The following is a 16,050-nucleotide window of genomic DNA, read 5'->3' on the forward strand; positions in this document are numbered from 1 at the left end:
TAGAGACTGTTGTCTGTGAAATTCCCAGGAGATCAGCAGTTCCAGAAATACTCAAACCAGCCCATCTGGCACTAACAATTATGCCACGGTCCAAATCATTGAGATCACATTTTTTCCCCATTCTGATGGTTGATGTGAACATTAACTGAAGCTCCTGACCCGTATCTGAATGATTTTATGCACTGCACTGCTGCCACATGATTAGCCGATTAGATAATCGCATGGATGATTGTTGGTGCCAGACGGGCTGATTTGAGTATTTCTGTAACTGCTGATCTCCTGGGATTTTCACACACAACAGTCTCTAGAATTTACTCAGAATGGTGCCAAAAAAAAAAAAAAAAAAAAAGAAAAGAAAAAACATTCAGTGAGCGGCAGTTCTGTGGATGGAAATGTCTTGTTAATGAGAGAGGTCAACAGAGAATGGCCAGACTGGTTCAAATTTACAGTCTCTGTACAATTGTGCTGAGAAGAATATCATCTCAGAATACTATTCCCTCCCTGAGAGCCCTCCAAAAAGGCCAAATAGCAGCCCCAGTTTTTATTAAATGAATCCAAGTTGCCTAGCCTTCTACATGACATCTCCTCGAATGCCACTACCCTGCCCATGTCTGTGCACCACTCTTGAAATTAGGTCACTCCAGCCAACTTCCATCCCTTAAGAATGATCTGTCTGCTGATCACAACACTGGCTAGGACCCAATTTATTGTGCATTTATTCCCAATATTAATGACTGCCCCGTCGCCTAAAATACAGAGTCTGGGGCAAAATGAAATTTGAGAGCCCAATGCGTCACACATAAAACTCTGAACCCTCAACCAAAATTCTTGGATCTTAACACACCACCAAAAACCATGGGTTGTGTCCCCATCTTCTGATTGGCATCACCAGCAGGTGGGTGTGTCTTTAAGACCAACCCTACACAATCTAGAGGGGGTCCAATAGAATCGATGTAAAATCTTAAATTGCATAAGGTGCACCTTTGCATCTCTAGATGTAGACTTGACATTTTTTAGAATCCTAGCCCATACTCCCTCCTCAAATACCAAGTTTAAATCTTTCTCCCATAATCTCTTCAGGGAAGCTGAAGCTCCATCCCCAGACTCTGAATTAGCAGGGAGTAATACAGTGATGCCTCATGACCTTTTCCAAAAGCAATAATCACCACTCCCAGAGTATCTGCTGCTCTAGGGGGGTGTATGCTACTCCCAAAAACAGTACAAAGCAGCTGTAAATACCTGAAGAATTGAGACCTGGGAATCCCAAAATGTTGAAACATATTTTCAAAGGACCTCAACACTCCACTCTCATATACAGGTGCATCTCAATAAATTAGAATGTCATGGAAAAGTTCATTTATTTCAGTAATTCAACTCAAATTGTGAAACTCGTGTATTAAATAAATTCAATGCACACAGACTGAAGTAGTTTAAGTCTTTGGTTCTTTTAATTGTGATGATTGTGGCTCACATTTAACAAAAACCCACCAATTCACTATCTCAAAAAATTAGAATACATCATAAGACCAATAAAAAAACATTTTTAGTGAATTGTTGGCCTTCTGGAAAGTATGTTCATTTACTGTATATGTACTCAATACTTGGTAGGGGCTCCTTTTGCTTTAATTACTGCCTCAATTCGGCGTGGCATGGAGGTGATCAGTTTGTGGCACTGCTGAGGTGGTATGGAAGCCCAGGTTTCTTTGACAGTGGCCTTCAGCTCATCTGCATTTTTTGGTCTCTTGTTTCTCATTTTCCTCTTGACAATACCCCATAGATTCTCTATGGGGTTCGGGTCTGGTGAGTTTGCTGGCCAGTCAAGCACACCAACACCATGGTCATTTAACCAACTTTTGGTGCTTTTGGCAGTGTGGGCAGGTGCCAAATCCTGCTGGAAAATGAAATCAGCATCTTTAAAAAGCTGGTCAGCGGAAGGAAGCCTGAAGTGCTCCAGAATTTCTTGGTAAATGGGTGCAGTGACTTTGGTTTTCAAAAAAACACAATGGACCAACACCAGCAGATGACATTGCACCCCAAATCATCACAGACTGTGGAAACTTAACACTGGACTTCAAGCAACTTGGGCTATGAGCTTCTCCACCCTTCCTCCAGACTCCAGGACCTTGGTTTCCAAATGAAATACAAAACTTGCTCTGATCTGAAAAGAGGACTTTGGACCACTGGGCAACAGTCCAGTTCTTCTTCTCCTTAGCCCAGGTAAGACACCTCTGACGTTGTCTGTGGTTCAAGAGTGGCTTAACAAGAGGAATACGACAACTGTAGCCAAATTCCTTGACATGTCTGTGTGTGGCGGCTCTTGATGCCTTGACCCCAGCCTCAGTCCATTCCTTGTGAGTTCACCCAAATTCTTGAATCGATTTTGCTTGACAATCATAAGGCTGCGGTTCTCTCAGTTGGTTGTGCATCTTTTTCTTCCACACTTTTTCCTTCCACTCAACTTTCTGTTAACATGCTTGGATACAGCACTCTGTGAACAGCCAGCTTCTTTGGCAATGAATGTTTGTGGCTTACCCTCCTTGTGAAGGGTGTCAATGATTGTCTTCTGGACAACTGTCAGATCAGCAGTCTTCCCCATGATTGTGTAGCCTAGTGAACCAAACTGAGAGACCATTTTGAAGGCTCAGGAAACCTTTGCAGGTGTTTTGAGTTGATTAACTGATTGGCATGTCACCATATTCTAATTTTTTGAGATAGTGAATTGGTGGGTTTTTGTTAAATGTGAGCCAAAATCATCACAATTAAAAGAACCAAAGACTTAAACTACTTCAGTCTGTGTGCACTGAATTTATTTAATACACGAGTTTCACAATTTGAGTTGAATTACTGAAATAAATGAACTTTTCCATGACATTCTAATTTATTTAGATGCACCTGTAGGTCACAGAGCATATTAACCTCCCTCATAATCCACTCTGTCCAGCAGAAATGGGTCTTATTAATACATAATTTGGGGTTCAGCCATATGCTTGAAGCAACATTTAAATAAATGTCTGAATTAAACACTCTGGACACTTTTGTCCATATCGCGTGCAAATGCGAGATAACGGGGTGTAACTTCTCTGGTTAGTTTGATAGAAAGGATTTGCAATGGCGAAATAGGGGTGTCGTGTATTTTGTTGATTCGTGTCTTTTATTTTGAAATGTTTAGTTCCTGTTTCCCTTGTCATGTGATTCCTGTTTTCCCTCCATGTTCATGTGTCATGTTTTCATTGGTTTATTGTTTAATTAGCTTGTTATGAGTTCTGTTTGTTCATTGGTTTATGTTCCCCCATGTCCATGTATTTAAGCATCATGTTTTCCATTGTGTCTTGGTCAAGTATTGAATGAATGTATGTGGGTGTGTTTTGTTCTAGCCAAGCCAAGCCAAGCCATGTTACGTTTATGTCAAGTCAAGTTTTAAGTCTAGTCAAGTTCATGTTTCACGTTTATAGTTAGGGTTTTGGTTTCACTTTTGTAAATAAACTGCACTTGGGTTCTCTTCACTCCTTTGTCATCGTCTTCATCATTGCCAGTGCCAGCATCGTTACAAGGGGCAAGATCTTCCTGTTCAATACAAAACCAGGGAGGGGCTCTCTCAGGTGGAAGTGACCAATGAGCCAAATGTCTGAGATCTAATGCATAATAATAAAACAAAATCTTGGGTAGGCCTAGCCCACCTTTGTCAATCGGCCTATGTAACCTATTGAAGTGTAATCTGGGACATTTACCATTCCAAATGAAAGACTTCACTATACTATCAAATTGCTTGAAATAAGAGAGGGGGAAATCTATAGGGAGAGATTGTAGCAGGTAGTTGAATTTTGGAATACAGTTCATTTGAATAACATTAACCTTCCCAGTCATAGATAAATGTAATGAAGCCCACCTGCTCACATCGCTCAAAAACCTTTTTATTAAAGGGTCAAAATTAACTCTAAGTCACACAAATTTGCTGGGAATAAAATACCCAAATACTTAATGCCCTGTTTAGGCCATTGGAAGGTGCCTGGCTGAAAAGCCGTTACAGGGCAGTACGCTGTCAGAGCCAAAGCTTCGGATTTAGACCAATTCACTCTGCATCCGGAGAACTTATAAAAGGAATTAATAATTTTGTGGAGGCAAGGAATAGATCTAGTTGGGTTGGAGACAAATAATAAAATAAGCTTATGTGCCACACCTCCCACCACCACCCCTGGAAAATCATCCTCCTTTCTTATCACAGCTGCTAATTCCAGGGCAAGACAGAACAATAAGTGGGAAAGAGAGCAACCCTGCCGGGTGCCCCTATCCAGAGTAAAATTAATCCATTCATTTGAACTGCCACTACCAGGTGTCTATATAGTAACTTAATCCACCCAATAAAAGTATTCCTGAACCCATACATTTCCAAAATCCTAAAAAGATAATCCCATTCTACCATATCAAATGCCTTTTCGGCGTCAAGTGAGATGGCAGCGACCGGAGTCTGATCGTTTGCCACTGCCCACATGACATTAATGAAACGCCTAATGTTATCAGAAGAGTTACGGCCCCAAATAAACCCCACCTGTTCTATATGTATAAGAGATGTCATAACTTTACTTAATCGGTTAGTCAAAATTTTTGACAATATTTTAACGTCTAGCTGGATCAGGGAAATTGGACGGTAACTTTTACACTTGCTTGGATCTTTGTCCTTTTTAAGAATCAGACTGATCCGGGCTTGTGTCATGGTTGGCAGAAGCTTCCCATTCTTTGTTGATTCTGTATAAACTTCTAGCAAAAGTGGAGCCAGTTCTGTAGCATAAGATCTAAAATATTCAGCGGCAAAGCCGTCTGGCCCCAGAGACTACCCTGTAGGCAAGGCCTTAATTACCTCACCATACTCCTCCAGGGTTATCTCTTTTTTTTCTCAGCTGTCAGTTTAGGAAGTTCTAATGGTTCCACAAAGTTTCTAATATCCTCTTCAGTAGATGAAGATGTGGAACTATAAAGATCATGATGGAATTCTTTAAAAGCATTGTTAATATCAAGGTAAATATTTCACCACCAGCAGATTTCACTGAGGGAATGGTAGAGAAAGGCTCTCTCTGTTTTATATATCTAGCCAGAAGTTTTCCTGCCTTGTACTTCGACTCAAAATATGACTGTCTTGCCCTGAATAGCCAAAACTCCACCTTCCGTGACAAAACAGTATTATATCTGTATTTCAATCCGGTCAATTCTCTGAGTCCATTAGACAACATTCAGTGCTTCAGCTCTGCCACAACACTTTTAATATTCCCTTCTATTTCCACGAGTTCTTGTGCTTTGGATTTATTGGTGAATGCGGCATACTGTATGATCTGGCCCCTAAGAACCACCTTAAGTGCCTCCCAAGCCACGCCCACAGAATATACTGAGGATCAGTTGGTCTCCATATATACATTGATTTCAGCCTTTAACATTTGTTGCAATTCAGGATTTTGCAAAAGGGATACATTAACGCGCCAACTATATGATTTCCTGTTCTCCATATGTGGCAACTCCTCTAAACACACCAGGGTGTGATCTGAGACTAAAATGTTTCCAACTGAGCAATCAGCAACTGATGAAATGAGGGACTAGAGTAAATCTTATTGACTGATGAAAAAAAAAATGTATAGTCCCTCCCATATGGGTTCAAAAGTCTCCAAATGTCTGTAAGACCAAGATTTTTACACATCATGTGAAGCCTTAATGTTGCTCTAGGGTGCTAGCATACTTCTGCTTCACTGTGGTTAAGGACTGAATCCATCAAAATATTAAAGTCTCCTCCCAATATTATATCATGAGAGGTGCCAGTGGCTTGCAACATCCCTTTTAGATCTATAAAAAAAGCCCTGATCATCAACGTTAGGGGCATAAATATTAGCAAAAATAAGACTTTGCCCCTGAATTTCAGCTAAAACAATAATGACTCTTCCTAATTTATCTTTAATCTGTTTGAGACATTTGAATTGTATATGTTTACTTATCAGTATAATAACTCCCCTGCTCTTACTCGAGCCAGCACTAAAGAAAACATGCCCACCCCATATCCTCCAAAATGTTTCAGTTTCCTGTGGGGAAAGATGCATTTCTTGAAGAAACACTATATCATATTTCATATGCTTAAGAAGAGAAATAACATTCCTTTTTTTAATGGGGTGCCCCAACCCATTCACATTCCACGTGGAGAGAGACAATCCACTCATATTAACATTTGACATTTTGACATATAAAAAAATAGATTGTGTGTCAAAAACAAGATTATAAAGACCACATTCCAACATTAGTGCAACCGTCAAAACCCGAACATCCCCCAGAACCAAACAAACAGAAAAAAGAAAAGCGCCAACTGGCGTCCATCCCTCCAAACTCAAACAGTCCATGCATGCCTACGAGAACCCCCACGACAACTTTGCCGTCTGGTGTTTCTATACAAATTTTGTGAGACAGAATTACATAGCAAAAAATAATCTATAAAACAAACTCCAGCCAATAGGAGGAATAAGTACAAAGAGCGTGTAGATTCATTCATAAAACTGTCCTGAAGGTGTGTTACTCTACAAAAAAAACTTCTGCCGCTATGTGGAACCAGCACACAAAAAAGTGCTCAGTTTCCACAAATAGTTAAGCAAATGTTCAGTGAGCCACTTGGCTGCAACATGATTACCACAAGATGACTTACTCACTCCACTGACTTTATGAAGGACATCGCTTGCTGTGGGCATGTGAATGATTTATGGCCATCCTTAGCATTTATTCTCAATTTGGCTGGGAATATCAGTGCAAAAGCAATATTCCATTGATGTAAAAGTTTCTTTCATTCCTTGAATCGATCATGTTTCTCTCTTGTCAAATTCACAAAGTCTGGAACAAGAAAATGCTGTGGTTTTTGTAAGAAAGCCTTCCTTTACTCCTCGCCTCGCATAACACAATATCTTTATCGGATAATCTCAGAAATTTGGCCAGAATTGATTGGGGCCTGCCTCCCTCCATGGACCGCTGAGCAGGAACCCTGTGAGCTTGCTCGATTTCCAGCTTATGGCCTGCTATGTCGAGGAGATTCGGAAGGAGCCAATCCAGGAATTTCACCATATCCTGTCCCTCTTCACCCTCAGGAATTCCAACGATATGGACGTTATTCCACCGGCTACAATTCTCCATCTTCTCCCAGACACACTCCAAATCCACCTTGGTCTCTAGCGGATTAGCAGATAATTCCCTCTCCGATGAGTCCATTTCTCAGTGAACTTTGCCTCCATGGCAGCGATCGATCGTCGTATCACAGCAAGATCCTCCAAGTCAGCAACGACCTTCGTCAGCATTGCCGACATGTTCAGCATCTCTCGCTGCATTTCATGCTCTTCCCCGACTAAGTCGACTCCCAGGCTCGCGGCCTGCTCGGGGGCATCATCTTGAGCACACAAGTGTCTTTTAATGTCTCCAGAGCCCGAGGATTTTGAATTCTTTGACATATTGTCCTCTTAGAGGTAAAGACACATCCCGTTATCTCACACATGCAGTTAGTGTGGACAAAAGTTTCCCATGTGCTCAGTTCAGCCATTTACCTGAACGTTGATGCAAGTATCTGGTTAAACCCTAAATTGTATATTAACAAGTCCCCTTTTTGCTGGACAGAATGGATTGAGAAGGGAGTTGCTATGCTGGGTGACCTGTATGAAAATGGAGCATCGACATCCTTTGAAAATATTACACAGTGGTTTGGGATTCCCAGATCTCAATTCTTCAGGTACTTACAGCTGCGCCATCTACTTTGTGCCATTTTTGGGTGTAGTATGCAGCCCCCTAAAGCTGCAGACACTCTTGAGATGGTACTAGAGGCTTTTGGAAAGGGTCACGAGGCTTCAGCGTTCTATTCCTGGCTAATTCAAAGTCTAGGGGACAGGGTTTTGACATCTCTCAAGAAATTATGGGAGAAAGACTTGAATTTAGTACTGGAGGATGAAGAATGGGGTAGGATTTTTTTAAATGTCAAGTCTATGTCTAGGGATGCAAGGATGCGCCTCATTCAATTTAAGATTCTGCATCGTTTTTTTTTTGGACTCCCTCTAGATTGCATAGGCTTGGTCTTAAAGATACACCCACCTGTTGGCGATGCCAATCAGAGGATGGGGACATAGCCCATGTTTTTGGTACTGTATTAAGATTCAAGAGTTTTGGTTGAGGGTTCAGAGTTATGTCTGTGAGATCCTGAGCACTCAGATTTCATTCTGCCCCAGACTTTGTATTTTGGGTGATGGTGCGGGGGTTAAATTAGGGAATACACACATTAAAAACAGGGTCCTTACCAGTGTGATGATCGGCAGGAAAGTGATCCTTGGGGGATGGAAGTCAGCTGGTGTGCCTCATTTCATGAGTGGTACACCAAATTGGGCAGAGAGGTGGCCTTTGAAAAGATGTCACATAGATGGCTGGGCAGCTTGGGTGCCTTTGAGAAGAAGTGGGGCACTTATTTGGCTTTCTTGGAGGACTGCCAGGGAGGAACAGTGGAGAGGGACAATATAAATTGTGTGTATGTAATTAATTGATGTGTGGAACCCTTTTTCTTTTTTGTTGGGCAATTTTTTTTTTTTTTTTATGTCTGAGTATTTTCTCTGGACTGTCTGCTTGTATGTGTCTGTTATTATTCGGTGTCTGACCACTGGGATGTTAATGACAAAAAAAAAAAAGAGTCATAATTTTTGCAATTCCTTTTGGTGACCCTAGTGCAGAAACTTCACCTTTAGGTACTAGCAAAAGTGCTTTGCTTGAAACCAAAGAGCAGGAGGTCACTGATATTTACTAGATTGATAAGCAAGCCCTTCATCACTTATTAAACTTTGACCCCCTTAACGAGCTCACCTGGAATAGAAGCCAGGCTCTGACACATTCACAGAGCAACTTGGAATACAATCCTGTTTAGCTCTACAGTTTGACAGAATGCACATGTCATGAGTTTGGTTCTATTTTAAAGTAACCATTTAAACAATTCATTGTTGCTGGTGGGCATGGATGGTTGCTTAAGTAATGCTGAAAACTGGTAAATAATTTCCACAGATCACTCAAATTTTTTTCAGTTTCCTGAAAAGACAGCAAGTCAGAGTGAGTGAATACAACAAAGAACCTTTACATTTGAAACTTTCCTCAAAATGGATTAATAAAGGCCCACTTGTCAAGCATAAATGTAGGCTATATTTAAATGGGCATTAGTGGAAGAAAAACTGTCACTTTTATAAGCCTGCAAAAAATAATTACAATTCAGCACTACCACTCGTACTTAGATAACTGTGCTGTCAGAGATGGCCTGTTTATGTCCATACACATTTTACTATTTATTAATTTGAGTGGTATGATAGTTTGATTGATTGATTGATTGATTGATTGATTGCAAGAAACAGAGCCATTTTCATCATAAAGAAATCTGGGAAAGATTTTATTTTATTGTCCATGTTGCTGTGTATTTAAATTATTATTAAAATGTAGTTACTGAGTAATACTAATTAATGCTACGTTCATGTCAGAATTACTGTAATCATGAGATTTTGCGCATAGCGGTTCATGTCCATGGACCTTGGAAATTGTTTGTTTCTATGGCAACACTCATAATTGCAAAATTGATCCATGTGTGGCTTTATTGTTGATTACAGCAAAATATTTAATCACTACATTAATTCATTAGTTCACCTCTCTATATTATTGCTAAATGTTTTATAAACAAAGAAAGTGTGCAAGGTACAGTGGCTATAATAAAATGTTCTATCCAACAGAATTATATGTAAACTACTTTTAACTGTTGAGACTGCTTTTGATTCTTTTTACATGACATCACAATGGTCAAGTCAGAGGTTTTTTTAACAAGCTGGAATCTTGTAATTAAGTTAATTCCAACAAGATGTGAACACACCGTAACTGTATATTATTGTTTTAAATATTAATGATCATATATATTTGATTTTATGATGAGCTTGGGTTACATGAGGTAACAGTAAATGCATATTCAAAATGTTTGTGTGGAGAATATGGAACAAGATGAGTTAAAAGCATTACTAAGCTCAAGACAGAGTGCATTTTTTTGTCTGGTTGTGTATGTGTGGCTCACATTTGTGAGTATGAACACGACAGTGATTAATTCCTCACAACGACACACATCTTGTCAGCAGAACAGCAGGTAGAAAAGACAGAGAAAGAGTGGCTCTAAATGACTCTACTGCTGCCAAAGAGGTTCACAAGAGCACTGGTCACCATCACTCAACAACTCAACAATGCTATATCAAGCCTGTTCTCAAACTTCACAAAAAAGAAAAGACTTACTCACGACTCTGTAAAACTCTCAGCAAGGCAAATGGAACTCAAACTCTCAGTATGACAGTATCCACTCAGGTTCATTAATGGATGTGTAATCCACCCTCTGAAAAGCAGACATATGGATGCCATGATCTATGATTGAATTTTATAGATCAAGGTATTGATTGATTCTCTGTAACCAGAAAATCAATGTTAATGTACTTCGGAGCATTGCTCGGTATTTATGGAGACATCCTTTTGCTTTTCATTTATGGAACTTTAAATTCTTTTGCTAGCTCCTCAACAGAACTGTCAGAGGAGTCATCATTATTTGACAGCGTTCGAGAAGTTCAAATCTCTTATGCCACCAGCCATTAATAACAAAAGGAAGAACAAAGATGAAAGGAGTAAAAAAAAAAAAAAAAAAAAAAAAAAAACTCTTATAATTTAATAAGAAATAAAGAACAAAGCAAATCAAAGACCAGTTATAGGAGAAACAGTTTTCTTTTGTTTCCCTCTATCATGCGCATGTCGAGTTGCAGGGCATTTTTTTCCTGTTCCAATTGTGTGCAATCTAATATTAGTATTTTTATTAATTATCTTAAATTAACTGTCAAAAATGGTTAATTAGCACAATTAGTGCTAATTGGTGTGGCCAAGAAGCTGAGCGGTATTCGAAAAATAAGAAAGCAGCTGGGAGTGACTCAGTACGTTGTCCAAAATACATAATTATAGCAATTAATTATATTCTGGCCCTGGCACCTTTTCTTTTAATTAAGTGATTGAGAAAGTTAGAAAATGGTATGGTTTATTATCTGAATATGAAGATTTGAGATTCACAGTCACAAACCTTGTTTTTGTTTGAAGAGAGTCTGTTTGTGCAGTTGTGTTACAGTGTTTTTTTTTTTACATTGAGCTAGTTTTGTTTAATGATTTCAGCAACCTATAAATGGTCATAGCAAGCATCTGTGTGTTTCTGGGGGTGTCACTAATAAGAGTTTACTCCTTGCCATGAGTTGTATATGACCCATGGGATCAAAGAGGCAGTAAAAGCTTTAAGCTTCTGTGATAAGCTCTGTTCACATCAAAATAGAAGGGAGAAACACATGGAGGTGAGCTGCACAAATGTGAGTGAGAGAAGCAATGAAAAACAAGCAATGGATAAAAAATCAATCTATTCCTCAGAGACTTAAAAAGGAATCCTAATGTTCTTCAATCACAGCACAGACAGAGTTAGGGCGTTTAAAGGAGGGGGATTCAAACATCATTTCACCTGAGAGGTCCATAGCTGGTGGTTTGGGGAGGTCTGAACTGCCCTAAACTATAAAACCAAGAGTTTAATTCCAACAGTATTTATTTTAACTTCAAGGAAATGGATGGATTCACAGGGTCTGGTCCTAATAAGGTATTTAGTGATGATTGTGAAGATGAAGATATGTATGAACAGGCCGACGATGATGATGATGATGATTTATTATTATTTATTTTATTTCACCTTTATTTAACCAGGCAAGTCAATTAAGAACATGATTTGTATTAACAATAATGGCCTAACAAGAGGTGTTAACCTCTTAACTACAGACAATAAAAAGGGATAGGTAACAACATAGAATAAAAACAGGGATTACATTAAAAAAATACTGATGCATTAAACAGAAGAAAAGTGTAGATTGCAATCACGATAAAATGTGACCGTTATCCAGATATCTGAGGAATTTATTTAATTTGATGGTATTGTTACATATTAGACCACTGCATGTATGTCCTACCTGGCTGTATATACATATTTGAGTATTAGGGGTGGGCGATTTGATCAGAATCATGAATGACGATATGATATATATTTTATTACAGTAATGGTATTTCAGTCAGGACAACTCTCATAATGATTTAGCATGTTAATGTGGGAATGATATATTGCCCTTGATGGAGTAGATCTCCTACGCTGCTGCTGCATGAAGTTTTGGTATTTTCTTGCAAACATGCGCTAAGTCTAGGCATAAGTGGGTTTGACGAAATTTCACATGCAAAGGGTTAATGGGCTGGATAAAGTGCAGTTTTATTCTGAGGTTCTTCTCCAGTTATTGCACCATCTGTGTCCTATTATATTGTCCATTCCCAGTCAAACACCATTGATATACTGTAAACAAGGACAGCACATTTATAAGAAGATGGTATTGTAAATAGACTGTATTCAGTGAATTAGAAGAATAGAAATATTTAAAAGACAGTGAAACACTCCTTTTATAAGCATATAAAATGTGATTCTCGTCAGGTTTTGGATGTACGTTCTGTTAAATTATAGAGAATCTAAGTATTATTCATAATTTTTAATCTACTGACACACAAATCATGGCTAGTATTAACAGTGATTGTATCAGCTTGCACTTCACTTATACTGGTCTGTTTTGATTTTGAAAAATTACATTCATTTAACATGCAATTTAACATGTGAAACATGAATATAATTTTACCACAATAGTTTCTAAATTAAAATTACACTTCAAACTAAACGAAAAGATAATCGAAATAATGAAGTGGTCAAAAAAATCATACCAATCGTACACTCTCCAACTTCTTTCACCAGCCCTATTTGCAGTGACAAATCTTAAGATAACAGGTGGAAAAGTACCAATACAAATTAGATCATACATACAAATAGAAACATTATAATAATAATTGAAAAATAAACCATGACCTATAGATAGTTTAACACAAATATCCTAAACTTTTTTTTTTTCCATAAAAAGGTGATTGTCTTAATTTGATGTTCCACAATATTTTCAAAATTTGGACATGAACTTAATTACCACCTTCAGGTGGAATCTCCAAACTGCAAATATAGGAACTGATTTAGACTTTAAAACAGCAAATTTCGCCTTGTAGCACATACTTCACATACAATACAACCACAGTTTGTGCACATACACCCACCGATGGCACAAACACTCCCTCCCAGGGGCACTTGTGCTTTGCACTGGCATGAAAATTGTGCTTAGAATTATTGCACTCATGAAAAGTGGAGAAGATGTTGCAAACGATAGTTGTGCACTTACAAAAATAGAGCCCATAGTATAAAAGTCACATTAGCAAAAAGAAGAAGAAAAAAATAATCATACTAAATAATTAGGACTTACCGCAACACTAATGCTCTGTCTACTACTGTTGTTTGTTCACCAAAGGGGCGTAGCACCAAATGTTGGGCCTTGGGCACAGAACTATTTTAGGGCCTTCTAAGCAATTTGGGTTTGTGGTGCGAGTAATATATTTTCAAACAAAAATATTCTTTGAATGAAGCATTAAATAAGTGGGAAACAAATGCCTGCAAAAAATAAATTCTTGTTGGCAAAATCACCATAAGATCTCTGAAATGTGAAAGTGGCAGGCTGTTAGGGTTGTCTTAACTTGCTAACTGACATTTACACAGGGTTACTTGCAATATTATTTAATTAATATTTATAATTTATTTATAATAAAAATATTTACAAAACAGATTCCTTCTAGTCATGAAACTGCATTTTGCATTATTTTTATTCAAATGTATTTTTGTTTCTATGACAGTGGAATTATTTAGCTGTATTTTCCATGCATCTTAGTGACAAACAACACAGGTTATTCACTGAGTGAGTAAAGTGTAACTGCACCTCTCATAAAAAATAATAATAAACAAAAATAGCTATATCATCATTATTTTTTCCCTCACATATTATTTTGGTGGCTTAATGTGTGGAATATCCCACATGTATCTCATGGAGATCTGGAGATAGAAGCCTTCAGATGTCCTAAACTTTTGATGGTAAATTCTAGAATGAGGTAAAATATTTTTATAGATGCACAAGTAGCGGTAGTGGTTTCCTTTAATAATCAGTTTGATTTGAATTTTGCATGTCACTTTACTTTGCAAGGGTTAGATTATTGTTTTCACTGTTCAATGTAAAGCATGTAATGATGCAGTTGCTCATAATGTTACTGGCCAACTGGTGAATATTTCCTTTTTATTTATACGCCAAAGGCAATTTTTTAATCTCACATTTAGTGTGTGGCGAGTGTTCATTTTGGACTTTGTTTACACTGATATCTAACAAATATTTACCTAAGTAGTTGTTGACACATATGGCTGATTTTTCTTCTGTAAGAAACACAAAAGCTACCTCTTGCTCTTGCTCCACTCCTTTCTCTTTTGAACGTTCAATTTTGGCTTAATTTCTATAGATACTTTGAGTATAGTCTTATGCCATTTTATTCCTACTAATAGCATGTTATTACTATATATAGCATGTCGTGATAAATTCATGGGATATTAATATTGCCTTTCTGTGGGCCCCTCCTCCAGTGAGGGCCCATGTTACTCAGGTCCACCATTACCCTCTGGTCCTACATCCATGCCTGTAGTACTGAATATAGTATGTTTTAGTTATCACTATAAGTTTTCTGCATTCCCAATGATCTGTTGTCTAAGGTAAAGTAGGCACGTTGAAAGTCCAGATGTAGGGTCACACAATAGGACAACATTTCAACTGCAGAATTGTGACTTGTTTTTTGAGCCCAGGATCAGATTGGAATAATAGGATTACAGACGCTAAGCTTGTTTCAGAATACTGTAGATTTAGGTCTTTGCCCACGGCCAAGGGGATCACATAACAAATACACTCCCTCCATCCAGACGACTTAAGCTCTTTAACAAGAAAAAAACACAAATGCAAATCACAGAAATATATAGAAGAGTGGGATGGATAACACACAAAGACAAAGAATATTGTGTGGTGTGACTGAGTCGCTCCACAGGCTGTCTCTGTTTTTGTGCCTTTGTTTCCTTAAGTTAATTAGTGAGAACAGAATTAGTCCTCACAGTTTTGTCACATAAAAATGTTTGCAAATGGAACTTAATGCAGCAAAGAATAAGAATTTATTTTATTTGCCTGTATGTGTCAAGTACCATAATTTGTATTGTATATGTATTTACAGCTTTAGAAACATAAACATATTTTCAAATCCTTTATATTATATCAATATTTGTATAGTTATATTTTTACTATTTTATAGATATTTTAAATCCCTTAACCCTACCTCTACAAACAATAAATACATATAATAGTATTGACTTAATCTCATTCATTGTAAATAAAATAAAATCTACCAATTAATTCCATGATTTCAATAATCTTGGATTCAAAGAGTATATGTACACATTTGTACACCACTAAAGTTGTTCATATGTAAAATGACTTACGTTTTAGATGCAGTTAATATGTCAATATTATATCTATTTAGTGTCTGTACAAACATAAGCTAAAGCGCGTATGCTAGAACCACACTTTTTTGAAAGAATACCTAAAAATACTCTAAAAATGAGATCACTTTGAAGTATCCAGTTAAGTAAAGTGTGTGGAATATATTTGCGTGTGAATGTGCAGGGGGACACTATTTTAGCTGTTGAGGTCCTGAATGTCTATTGGTGTTGGTTTGGATTGCTTTGAAATGTCTGCCAGAGGCTATCTTTTGGAACGAGCAATGTCCATGGTGGTAGGGATGTTTAGTTATCTTAGTGCCCCATTTTACTGTCCTGGGCCTGCTAGCTCAAGTAGATCAGGCTAGCACCAGCCAAAGAAACTGAGAGTTTAATCTACCTGTGGGACCACCCACTTCTGTATGAGATAATGGTATTGTCAGAAGCTCCCTGACTTAAGAGTTCCTGATCCAAACAATTGCAGGACAGCTAAACTGCCTTGATTACTTTTCTTACCAAGGCAGACAGATCTAACAGTATTGACCCAGGCTATT

The sequence above is a fragment of the Myxocyprinus asiaticus genome, chromosome 27, assembly GCF_019703515.2.
Source record: "Myxocyprinus asiaticus isolate MX2 ecotype Aquarium Trade chromosome 27, UBuf_Myxa_2, whole genome shotgun sequence".
NCBI classification, from domain to species: domain Eukaryota; kingdom Metazoa; phylum Chordata; class Actinopteri; order Cypriniformes; family Catostomidae; genus Myxocyprinus; species Myxocyprinus asiaticus.